This window comes from Sceloporus occidentalis, unplaced genomic scaffold (genome assembly GCF_023333645.1).
Source record: "Sceloporus occidentalis isolate IW3139 unplaced genomic scaffold, rSceOcc1.0.p SCAF_17, whole genome shotgun sequence".
NCBI lineage: Eukaryota > Metazoa > Chordata > Lepidosauria > Squamata > Phrynosomatidae > Sceloporus > Sceloporus occidentalis.
In genome coordinates this window covers 2,858,383-2,871,058 of record NW_028316997.1, presented here as the reverse complement: position 1 = coordinate 2,871,058, position 12,676 = coordinate 2,858,383, and the positions used below count along the sequence as shown (strand labels likewise).

At 47.9% G+C, this 12,676-nt stretch overlaps 1 pseudogene; it reads left to right on the top strand.

Annotated features, from left to right (window-relative positions):
* Nucleotides 1-10,769: 10,769 nt before the first annotated feature.
* LOC149302744 (uncharacterized) lies at nt 10,770-12,202 on the top strand (annotated as a pseudogene).
* The last annotated feature ends 474 nt before the right edge of the window (nt 12,203-12,676 follow it).

The following is a 12,676-nucleotide window of genomic DNA, read 5'->3' as shown; positions in this document are numbered from 1 at the left end:
ATTGATTGCTGTGATGATGATAGGACCACTTTTAAAATTTTGCGCCTGAATTATTTCTATAGGTAACCCCCGATGCCATGCACACAGAAAATATGGAATATGGAAACATTTTAGAATGTCTAACTTAAGCTACACAGCATCCTCCTTTTGAAGCAGTCACACTTCTCTTTCCCACAGCCGTGACTAATCTTTGTAATAAATCTACATATCTCTGAACTGTACCCAATTTAACATCAACACTTCAAAGAAGGTGATAGAAAGCTTGTCACATGAATCTGTTACACTCATTCTCATAATCCCTTGGAGCTGCGGTGGGATCTTTGGTTTCTGGTGATACTGAATGTGTTGTCCAGGCTCCTAAAACCAGGCAATGGGATAGTATTTTAGTCCATTAACATCCTAAACAGCTGATTTGTGTTTTATTTTTCTTTAAAATGCATGTGACATTGTAGCAGTCATCTGGAAAATTTAAAATCTACAAACTCAGAGCCTTGGGATAAAAGGAAAATGAATGCATTGAGGAAAAGAGAAGCTCTGAGTAAAAATAATTCTGAAAGAATAGGTACACACATCATGTTTTCATTATAATTACAGAAATGTAGGAAAGAGGTATTGTAGCTCCACACACTGCAATCAGTTTCTCGTTCTTTATTTTGAGAATTGTTTTAAGAGCACAGAAATCAAAATGGAAATTTAGGGAATGTATAAAATAAGGGAATTTGTAGATTTTAACTTTTCTTTACAAAGTGACATATTTGTATATCAAGTAACTATTATTACATGGTGAAATTAATATCATTCATTTGGTTATAACTTTCCATGCATGTGTTTATATAGTTACTATACCTGGGAGCTTCACGGGATAGGCTACCTGGAGGTCTCCCTCTTCTAGGGGAACAATTTCATTAAGGAGTGAGGCTAGCACCAAGACAGCCTTTAGTTGGCGGATGAGTGAGGGAAGTGAGAAAGTAGTGGGGGTTGGCAAGAAACACTTCTCTGTCCGGAGAAAGAAGAAACTTACTCGGAGACCCAAAGTGCTCCAGCAGTTGGCACCTTCTAATGATCAAGCCATTTTAACTGCTGTCCCATTTCGCCAAGTATAACACAGTTTGCTTTTATTGTGACTACACAACACAAGTGTCTGTACGCAGCACCAAAGAGTTAATTAAACAGCTTTGACTGAACAAGCATTAAAGAAAGGCAGAAGGGAGGAGGAGGAATATAATTTAGCAAAGTTATTTGTGTGTGAAGAAGACTCTCTGTGCTCATATCCTCTGCATGGCCATATGTAAAATAAAGTCTGACGAATTCTCTAAATCAATCCTAATAAGAAACATACTATAAATGTCTTGATTTATATTGTGTGAAGAAAAAATAGCCATTAAGCGTCAAGTGTAATTCATTTAATTAGAAAGAATTGCTAATATAGTCTCTGCTGCAACAAAGGATTAGTAACTACATTTAGGTACAACCCCTCCACATGACTCCACATTTTGGATCCAAGCTCCCATTTTAAACGTTAGCTAAAAGCTTCACTCTAATCTTCTGTGTTTCTCCGAAACTGAGGCCGTTTGCTTGTTCTTTCTAAGAAGTCTGAGTGTTGTCAGCTGTAAGAGGTGTAGATGATGCAGTATATCTGAGTCACTAGAACATAGTCTCTGTTGTCAGAGTCGTGACTAAAGATTCATTGACAGCCAAGGGTGAACTAATGATTGCCTCAGAGACCTTTGGTGTGAGGAGCACCACTTTGCTACGCAACCAAGAAAATGGAGCCTAGTATGTATTAAGCATTATGTTTATGCAGCACACACCATTTCACATTTAAAGCAAACTTCAGTTTCTCCTTAACATTAACATTTTTGTCATCATAAATGCATAGAAGAATTGAGAATCTCATCTAGGCATTTGTACTGTTTCCTTGCCCCACTCTTTGCTTTGCAGGAGATGCATTTGTATACATTATGTCGCGTCTGTATCACTAGAGGTATTATTCTGCCCAGAAAACTGCTGTATAGGGAGAAGCCCCAACAACGGTTATCCAGGACTTAGATGATCCCAACAGTGAGACACCCTCCATGAACACAGGTAGCAGGTAAGTACTGAGTATGAAAAACAGGTACAGGAGCTGGTAGTCAGACAAGCCGGGTCGGTACACAGGAGCAGGTTATCAGACAGGCCAGGTCGGTACAAAGGAGCAGGTAATCAGACAAGCCGGGTCGGTATACAGGAGCAGGTTATCAGACAAGCCGGGTCAGTACACAGGAGCAGGTAGTCAGGTAAGCCGGGTCGCTACACAGGAAGCACAGGCAAAAGTACAGAATCACTAGGCAAAAGAGAGGTCAGGCAGGCAAGGGTCCAAAACAGATATCAGCAGCAAACTCAGAAACACGGGTAGCAGACCACAACAGGGTGCCTGAGAAAGCTCAGCAGGGATTTTTAAATTTGGCGCCAGACAGAAAACCCCGCCTCCAAGCCGAGTCAAGACCACACCTCCAGACGTCCATCACGTCCATGGCACAGCCAGAAGGATCGCTGCGCCCCCCCCTGACGGACCGGAGGCAGGACGTCAGGTAAGGGAACCCTTCTGGGAACTCCTGCATTGATGGGCAGCCTTAGATCTGCCCGTAGAGGAGTTCCCGGGACCGACCTTTCTTTTCCCGTGTTGGCGGTCGGTCTGCCCGCCGCCGGCACGGAGAAAATGTGACGGTCTCTCAGGTGCCCGTGCACCGCGAGCGGAAGTCCGCTCCATGACCACGGGACCGGAGAGAGAAGTATCGGGTGCCCGTGATCCGCAAGCAGACCCCCGCCCGCGGCCAACGCGTCCAAGGACATGACATTACCCCCAGGTTTATCAGGGTTTTTAGCGTGAAAGGAGCGAAGCAAAGCAGGAGCATGTAAATCCGAGGATCGAACCCATGACCTTTCCTCCGGACCATAACCCTTCCAATGTACTAGGTAAAGGATAGAGTTCCTAACTTTCTTGGAATCTAGGATAGACTGTACTTCATATTCAGTATGAGAATCCACAATCACAGAACAAGGACGAGGGGTAAATTTGGAGAACCGATTACAGGTAAGGGGTTTAAGCAGGGAAACATGAAAAACACGGGGTATTCTAAGGGAAGGGGGAAGGAACAATTCATAAGCGACAGGATTGATTTTATGAAGAATCCGGAAAGGACCAATATACCGAGTGGGGAACTTCATGGATGGGACTTTAAGTTTAATATTTTTGGTCGATAGCCAGACCCTATCACCTGCCATAAAGGAGGGACCCAAACGACAATGACGGTCAGAGTGACGTTTGAAATTACTGGCTGCTTTATCTAAAGATTGGTGAACCTTGTTCCAAACTAACGGCAATTGTTTCACATATAGGTCGACAGCAGGAACCTGGGAGTCACCGAACGAAGTGGGCAGAGAGGAAGGATGATAGCCGTAATTACAAAAGAAAGGAGAAACTGTAGATGACTCATGAACGGCGTTATTTCTGGCAAATTCTGCCCAAGGCAGGAGTTGAGTCCAATTGTTCTGGTGACCATTAATAAATAAACGTAAAAACTGTTCTAAGGCTTGATTAGTTCTTTAGCGATACCGTTAGTTTGGGGGTGATAAGCGGAGGAAAAAGCTAAAGATATGTCCAAGGAGGCACAGAAGGTTTTCCAAAATAAAGCCGTAAATTGTACCCCACGATCAGATACCACTTGAAGCGGAATGCCATGCAGACGGATAACATTGGCAACAAAAACAGGAACTAACTCAGGAGCTGAAGGTAATTTGGGAAGGAGAACAAAATGCGCCATTTTAGAAAGCCGATCTACCACTACCCAAATGGCCGTATTGCCCTCTGACAGCGGAAGGTCGACGATAAAGTCCATAGCCAAGTGCGTCCAGGGTCGAAGTAAACCGGACGGCTTAGTATGGGAACTTTTGGCGACCGCGCAAGCAGTACAGGAGACAACATAATCCATGCAACCAGGCCACCAAAACTGCCTACACACAATTTTAATGGTACGTCGAGCACAAGGGTGGCCAGTAGGTAGAGATGCATGTGCCCAGGACAAAACGTTTTCCCTTTCTGATACATGAACAAATAGAGTATCCATAGGCCATTTACTATGAACGGAAATCTCTGTCTGAGCCTTAAGGATGCGGGAAACCAGGGGGGAATGTAAGTGGGTGGAAATCGCAGAGATAATCGGGGATGGGGAAATAATGGGTTCGGGCACTGACTTAGTATCAGAATCAGAGACAAACTGTCTGGACAACGCATCAGCTTTGACATTCTTGGACCCTGGACGGTATGAGATAAAGAACATAAGTCTAGAAAGAAACAGAGACCATCTGGCTTGCCTAGGATTTAGTCTTTTAGCATGGCTAAGATACTCTAGGTTCTTATGGTCAGTTAAAATAGTTATAGGATTCCTTGCCCCTTCTAGAAGATGTCTCCACTCTTGAAGAGTTTTAACAATGCCCAACAGTTCCCGGTTTCCCACGTCATAATTCATCTCGGCTGTAGAGAATTTCTTGGAAAAATAGGCACACGGATGGAGTTTAGTGTTGAAATCCCTGCGCTGTGAATGAACAGCTCCTACCCCAACCTCAGAAGCATCTACCTCAACAATAAAGGGCTTGGTAGCGTCAGGGTGACGTAATACCGGAGCAGTAGCAAAAGTATTTTTTAGTAACGTGAAGGCCTGAAGGGCTTCCGCAGACCAGTGTTTACAGTCAGACCATTTTTTGGTCATATTGGTGAGAGGAGACACGATTTTAGAAATTTTTTTAATACATTTTCTATAATAATTAGCAAAACCCAAAAATCTCTGAAGAGGGCGTAATGCTTGAGGTTGGGGCCATTCTGAGATGGCAGAAAGTTTCATAGGATCCATCTCAAATCCAGAGGCAGAAATTATGAACCCCAGAAAAGAGACGCGAGGAACTTCAAACAGGCATTTTTCGAGTTTGGCATATAATCTATTTTGACGAAGTCATTGCAGAACAATCCGGACATGTGTACGATGCGTCAGGAGAGTAGGAGAATTAATCAGGATATCGTCCAGATAAACTATGACGAATTGAAAGGATATATCACGGAAAATGTCATTAATGAACACCGCGGGGGCGTTACATAACCCAAATGACATGACGGTATATTCATAATGCCCCAGCCTAGTATTGAAAGCCGTCTTCCACTCATCCCCCTTACGAATACGAAGTAGATTGTAGGCTCCACGGAGATCCAACTTGGTAAAAACGGTAGAACCCCTTAAGCGATCAAACAATTCTGGAATGAGTGGGAGTGGATACTTGTTCTTAACAGTGATACTGTTCAAACCGCGATAGTGAATGCACGGTCCTAAACCACCATCCTTCTTTTCGACAAAAAAAAATCCTGCTCCAGCAGGGGAGGTTGATTTGCGAATGAACCCCAGTTTTAAATTATCCTTGATGTAATCTTCTAGAACTTGGGATTCAGGTAAGGACAATGAATAAGTACGCCCTCGAGGGGGTAACGTGCCAGGTAAAAGTTCGATAGGGAATAAGGGGCGTGGCTTGCCTAGCTGGAAGATGGCCACTTGAACCCTTAGCTCCGCAGCCTGCTCACTACAATCTGCACCCATCCGACGATACGGCACGACATGGGCAAACCAAAAGTTCCTCCCAGCGCCAGGAACCACCTGAGCCGCGACCGAGCTCGTCGGGGCTCTCGCTCCGCAACTATTTTCAGACTCCTGCGGTCTTAGACACGCAACCCCCGTCGCCCAACATGGTGTCCTCACCGGCCAGCACCACGATGTCTGAGGAGGCCTCGCATTCACCGTCACCCGCCGGAGCGGCCCCATCGGCTGAGACCCTGCAGGAGATGTTCCGGTCCCTCCCTACTAAGGCCAATTTCAGCAACCTGCTCGCGGAGGTGAAGCGCACCTTACATGAAGAGGTAGCGGCCCTCCGCGCGGATGTGGCCGGGGGTGGAGCGGCGAACTGCTCACCTCGAAGATTCGCATACTCGTACCGCGCAACAGGTGTTAGAACTGCAGCGGACAACCTCACATCTGACCGGCCTGGCGACAGAACTGCGGTGATCGGTAGAAGACCTCGAAAACAGAGGTAGGCGCAACAACCTGCGGGTGAGGGGCCTACGGGAATCTGACGGCCATGAAGACCTCCGGGCGTTGCTGCAACGACTCTTTAACACGGTCTTGGGCCGCGACCTGGACTCCCCCATACGACTGGACAGAGTGCATCGCGCGTTGCGGCCCCGCGGTAGGTCCACAGATCCACCCAGAGACGTAATTTGTTGTTTTCAAGACTTTAATGTGAAGGAAGAAGTCATGAATATGGCGCGCCATTTGCGCTCACTTACATTCGAAGGCCAACAATTGGCACTGTTCCAGGATCTTTCCGCGATCACCTTGCGCAACCGACGACTGTTGCGGCCGCTTACGTCTTTGCTCCGGGAAAGGGGCATTCGGTACCGCTGGGGATTCCCCTTCCAGCTCTCTATTCTACATGAAGGCTCCACTCTCCACGTGAAGACACACCGTGATGTAGCAGAGGTGACCCTCGCATTAGGAATACCTACTCCACACGTTGACGACTGGAACCTTGCGGGGCTTTCCTCAGTTCCTGCTTCCCGTGATGTTCCGGCGCGGAGGCGATCCAGACCGAGACGGGGAGGAGACACGGATGATGGAAGACGTTATCCCACGGCGCGTGAGGAGTAAACCGTGACGTACCTGTTCATACTAGTATCTATGCAATACCCTTGGGGGTGTATTTTGTTTTTTTTTGTTTTTTTTTTTTGCGTTCTCCGGTCGCTCATTGTTCACTCCTGCACCCCCCAGGACTTGAACTATGTACCTCTGACTATTGCACTGCCGGACTTAACTGTCTGATGCCGTGCTGTTTTACTGCAGTTCTGATTGCTGTTCTCCTACTCAACTGTTATTGTTCGGCACGTTACTAACCAAATGTCATGCCTTTGTACACCGGGGGTCGTTAGGTGCTCTGCGCCGTTATTGCTGGTTTACTCCTGGGGCTTTGGGCTGTATATGAAAATGTTTTATTTATTTTTTTAATACACCATGCACTGCACATCTGCTATACATTTTGACCTTCCGCTGCTCCCGTGTGCCGCCCTCCTCTACTCCTCTCTGCCCTACCGGCTTACTGTAGCGGTGTTACTGGGGCCCCTCTCGCCCACATGAGGATGCTGTGCGGCTGCTGAATATGCCTGGCTATATTTGGTTACCTGTGGATGTGCGTCTTATTCATTTGCTCTGCTGTTACTGTAACCCTTATGATTTATACATGTCTGCGAATTGGTTGCCATGTTGGGGGTTCTATGAGCCACCCTAGCTCGTTGTACGTTCTCACTCTCTAGTCACGGTGGGGTTTTTCTTTTTTTTTTTTTTTTTTTTTTTGGGGGGGGGGGTTTGTATACGCCTTGCACTACACATAAACACCTTGACCTTCCGCTGATTGATTACCTGTGGATGTGCGTCTTATTCATTTGCTCTGATGTTACTGTAACCCATAAGATTTATGCACATTTGCGGATTGGCTGCTGTGTTGGGGGTTGTCTGGGCCGCCCTAGCACGTTATACGGTATCATTCCCTAAACGCGGGTTTTGGGGTTTTTTTTGTTTTTTTGGGGGGGTTTTTGGTTGTTTTTTTTTTTGTTTTTTTCTCCTTCTTTATGCCATACACTACACATACGCTATACACCTTGGCCTTCTGCTGTTTTCGCGCGCCGCCCTCCTCACAGCGTTTGACCTACCAGCTTACCGTAGCTGCGTTACTGGGGCCCCTCTCGCCCAACTGACGATGCGGTTTGGCTACTGAATCTACCTACTTCTGTCTGGTTACCTGTGGGTGTTCGCCCTAGTCATTTGCACTGATGTTTCTGTAACTCCTATGATTTAGACATATCTGCAAATTGGTTGCTGTGTTGGGGATTCTGTGTCCGCCCTAGCTCGTTATGCGATTTCGCTCTCTAGTCACGGGGTTGTTTTTGATAACCAGTGGATGTGCGTCTTCTTCATTTGCTCTGATGTTACAGTAACTCATATGATTTATACACATCTGCAGGTTGGTTGCTAAGTTGTGGGGTTTTATGGGCCACCCTAGCATGTTGTACGGTATCACTCCCTAGTCACGGGGTTGGGGTTTTTTTTTGTTTTTTTTGTTTTCGTTTTTTTTTCCCTCCCTCCAAGCGGTCCTGACTCCGTCTCCGCCTGGTCCCCATCCTGGGGTCCCTGCTAGTCTTGCCCCTTACGGTTCGACACCTGTTATCTGTACTGCTCCCACACACGCTTCGCCTCTGGGGAGTTTGGTCCACATGTTTGCTGATATGTTTTGGGCTTCTTTAGTTATGTTCCGGATGGTTCTGGTTCATACCACTATCTATGTGAGCTATGGCTGCGAAGTACTGCGGAGTTTTTTACTTCACGCTTTTCAGTTTTCTGCCTTGCTGCCACTTGCAGTGGAGCTTCCATTTACCTCACACAGATCAGTATCCCGTTCATTGAGGGATTGGCTAAAACGCCTTTGCCCTCACCGATTACTGCTGTTGCGCACCATTAGCGCTTATTTACGTTTTTGTGTTCAGTGTTCCCCCTCTCGTGTTGTGCTCCCTCCTCTCTCCTATTGTACTCCCTTCCTACCTCCCCTTCTCCCCCCCACGCCACCCTTTTTTTTCTTTCTGCTTTTTCTTTTCTCTCTCTCTCTCTTTCTTTCTCTTCTTCCCTCCTCCTCTCTTTTTCCCCTGCCTCCCCCCTTGACTTCTCTCTCCTTTCCTTCTCTGACTTCTCGCCATGTCCTCCCCTGCCCCCTGCCTTTCGTCAGTCAAACCTTGAGATTTTGAGTCTCAACGTTAGAGGCCTTAATTCACCTGAGAAGAGGTCTAGGGTTTTCCGGAGCCTTCGTAAACCTGCTCCTTCCGTGGTTCTCCTACAAGAGACCCAGCTTCGCGGGGCGGCAGCCCCTTCCCTCCGCAGATTTACTGCAGTAACTATTCTGGCTCTAAGTCACGTGGGACGGCGGTCCTTTTTTCCCGCCGAACCCCCTTCCTCGTGTCCGCTTCCCAGATTGACCCTGATGGTAGATACACATTTGTCAAGGGCGCGATCCTGGACCAAGTATTCACTTTCGCTTCCGTGTACCTACCCAACCAGAGGCAATGCTCTACCCTGTCGCGCATACTCCGTAAGCTAATGGACTTTAAGGAGGGCATCCTGTTGGTGGGGGGGACTTTAATGTGACTCCTGACCCTCGCATTGACTCTACTTCACGTGCCACTGGGGCCCCTCCGGCCCATATCAAACAGTTTAACTCGCTCTTGGGGAGATATCGCCTGGTTGACTGTTGGCGGGCGTTCCACTCGGGGGAGCGGGACTACACCTGCTATTCCGCCCCACATCGCACTTATTCTAGGATAGATCTTATCCTTATGGAATACTATCACTTGGGCCTTGCTGAGCAATGCTCTATTGCGGTGTCTTCAATTTCGATACTATCGTTCACTATACAACCTTCCCGTCGATGCCGAGGGTGCTAACCGGATGCCTCTCATACGCGCTTACCTGGAGGAGCACGTACGCTGTAAACTGACGGCAGACCAGTCCGCAGCCTTGGAGGAGGAGATTGGGGAGGAGGAGGTGTGGGCGGCGGTGAAGTCGATGGCGGCGGGGAAGGCGCCGGGACTGGATGGCCTCCCCCTCCGCTACTATCGCACGTTTTGGGGGCAGTTGGGGGCCCCCTTCACGAAGCTCCTTAACGCCTTGCGGCTGGGGGAGCTCCTGCACCCCCACTCTCTGATGGCCACAATCACTGATCTGCCGAAGGAGGGTAAAGATCCGCTGCTCTGCCAAAGTTATAGGCCCATCTCCCTATTGAACTTCGATTTGAAAATCTTCGCAAAAGTGCTGGCCACTAGGCTGCAGGGGGTGCTGGGCTCTCTGATCCATCCTGACCAGTCGGGATTCATGATGGGGAGGGAGGGATGAGATGGGACCTATCGAGCTCTTAACACGATTCACCTGGCTCGCTCGACCGGCCAGAAAATTCTCCTCTTGTCTACTGACGCGGAGAAGGCGTTCGATAGGGTCGCTTGGGACTTTATGTTCCAGACCCTACGCACCATGGGATTCGGGCAGGTCTGGCTCCACTGGATACTAACGCTGTACTCATCCCCTTCGGCGTGTCTACGCTTGAATGGAGCCCTCACGGCCTCTTTCCCCATCCACAATGGGACGAGGCAGGGCTGCCCCCTGTCTCCGCTTCTTTTCGCTTGTATTTTTATCACTATTTCCGGTGTAGTACAGACAGTGAATTGTAACCCTTTTACCACCATAACCAAGTCACGCGCACGCTTGGAGTAGAGTGCGTTCGTGACAAATTGGTGGCATAGCGGTGGGATAGTTATTTTCTTGTACCAGATTTCAGTGTTGCTGGATTTGCTAGTTAATCCAGACACTAAAAAGAAATTGTCTCTCAATTTCCAAAGGCTGAACTCAGTGCATACTTAGTATATTTACACCTCAACAGTCCCCCCCCCTCTTTGTTTTCTTTTCTTTTGCTATCATTTGTTTGGGCCGGTGTGATAAAAGGAATACCAAACACAGTCCAAGAGTGCTCTGGAGCAACGTTGCCGTGAACAATGTATTCCCATCCGGGGAAAATCAAAGGATGAACTTATTCAAGCGCTTGTGGACTATGATATGCAACAAGCAGCGCAAAGTGATGCTGCAAACACTTCTGAGGGAGGCATGGTCACACGGGAGATACCTGCAGCTGATGTCGGTGACGTGCCAATATCTGGAGATCCCTTGGACTCTTATCTACAAACTGTTTTCAAATACGTGGACTCAGCAGATGCAAACCTCAGACTGCAGCTTATCCTTAAATATCAGGAGGCTACAGAGCGCCAGGCTGAGAGAGAGAGGGAAGCTGCAGAGCGCCAGGCTGAGAGAGAGACTGCAGAGTGCCAGGCGGCAAGAGAGCATGAACTAAACCTGGCAGAGTTGGAGAGGTTAAGTGCCTCGCCTATCAGTGTGGTTTCAAGAGACTCTTCTGCACCCAAACCACGTGCAAAGAATTTTCCCACTTTGGACAAAGATGGGGATCTGGATGTTTTTCTGCGCAGTTTTGAAAAGGTTTGCAGGCAGTACCAATTACCAAAGAACCAGTGGGCAAAATACCTCACCCCTGGTCTCCGAGGTCCTGCGCTGGAAGCATTTGCAGAGCTACCAGCAGAATCTGACCAGGACTATGAGGCAATTAAGGCTGCACTGCAGAGACGGTACAACCTTACCCCTGAGGTGTACCGAAAAGAATTCCGGACTTTGCGAAAGCGTTCCACCGAGAGCTACACTGCAGTTGTGGGACACCTGACGACGGCATTCCGGCAGTGGATTAGAGGGCTGGAGATTACAACCTTAGAAAGCTTGGAAGATCTGATCATCAAGGAACAGTTTTTGCAGCTGTGCCCAGCCAATGTACAAGAATGGCTGCTGGACCGGTAGCCCAAAACAGCATTGGAAGCGGGTGAGCTGGCGGATTTCCACACTGCTAACCGAGCACAATCGGACCGGAGCAGAGGTTTTACTACGGGAGCAACCAGCTGGAAGACCACTACACCACGGCTTCCCACCACCCAGTCTACAATACCCTCTTCTGCGCCGACTTCTACCTCAGGGATAGGGGGAGCTAATGTCACTTCTACGCGTGGGGATATCCGCTGGTGTTTTATTTGTAATAAAGTGGGGCACATTAGCTCTACTTGCCCGGAGAAAAGAAATCCTACGCCATCCACAGGAGTGGGTCACCCCTCAGAATCACCATCTTCGGTGTTGTCTCCAGCGCTGAGAACACCCCCAATGTGAATATGCAACCTGTCACTTTGGGAAACAAGGTAACTGTGGGGCTTAGAGACACGGGGGCAGAAGTGACTCTTGTGCGTCCAGAGCTAGTGAGCTCTGAGGACTTTATTCTTGGCAAGAACTTAACAGTGCGGGGAATTGGGGGAGTACGTCATGCAGTGCCAATGGCACGAGTATTTTTGGATTGGGGAGCAGGGAAGGGTATAAGAGATGTGGGGGTATCAGATAACATTCCTACTAATGTGTTACTGGGTACTGATTTGGGTAGGCTGTTGTCAAAATATATGCCGGAGGATATTACTATTTATTGTTTTATATAGCGCTATCAAATTCTGTAGCGCTGTACAATGGGTAGACAGGACATAACAAGTAGTATGTAACATAACAAATTGACTTACAGAGACAACAGGTGAGGAGGGCCCTGCTCAAACGAGCTTACAATCTAGAGTACAGTCTACACAAGTACATATGCATGCTCACACACATAGGTACATATGTGTGCTCACACACAAGTACACATCCATGCTCAGATATATACATACATACACATATACATGCATACCCTCTGCCTCCCGCCCCCGCTTACCTCTCACCGTTCCTGCAACTTTCTCTCAGGCTGCTCGAACAAATATGTGGGTAGCCTCGGGTTCACCACAGGGTCACGTGATGTAACATGACCCCAATACCCCAATCAAAGGGCCCTTTCTAAGCTATTATAAACCGGTACAAGGAGACAGGAACAAAGGGTCATAGTAGTTACGCCACTGACTGGCATAATGTCTGGCATAAGATAT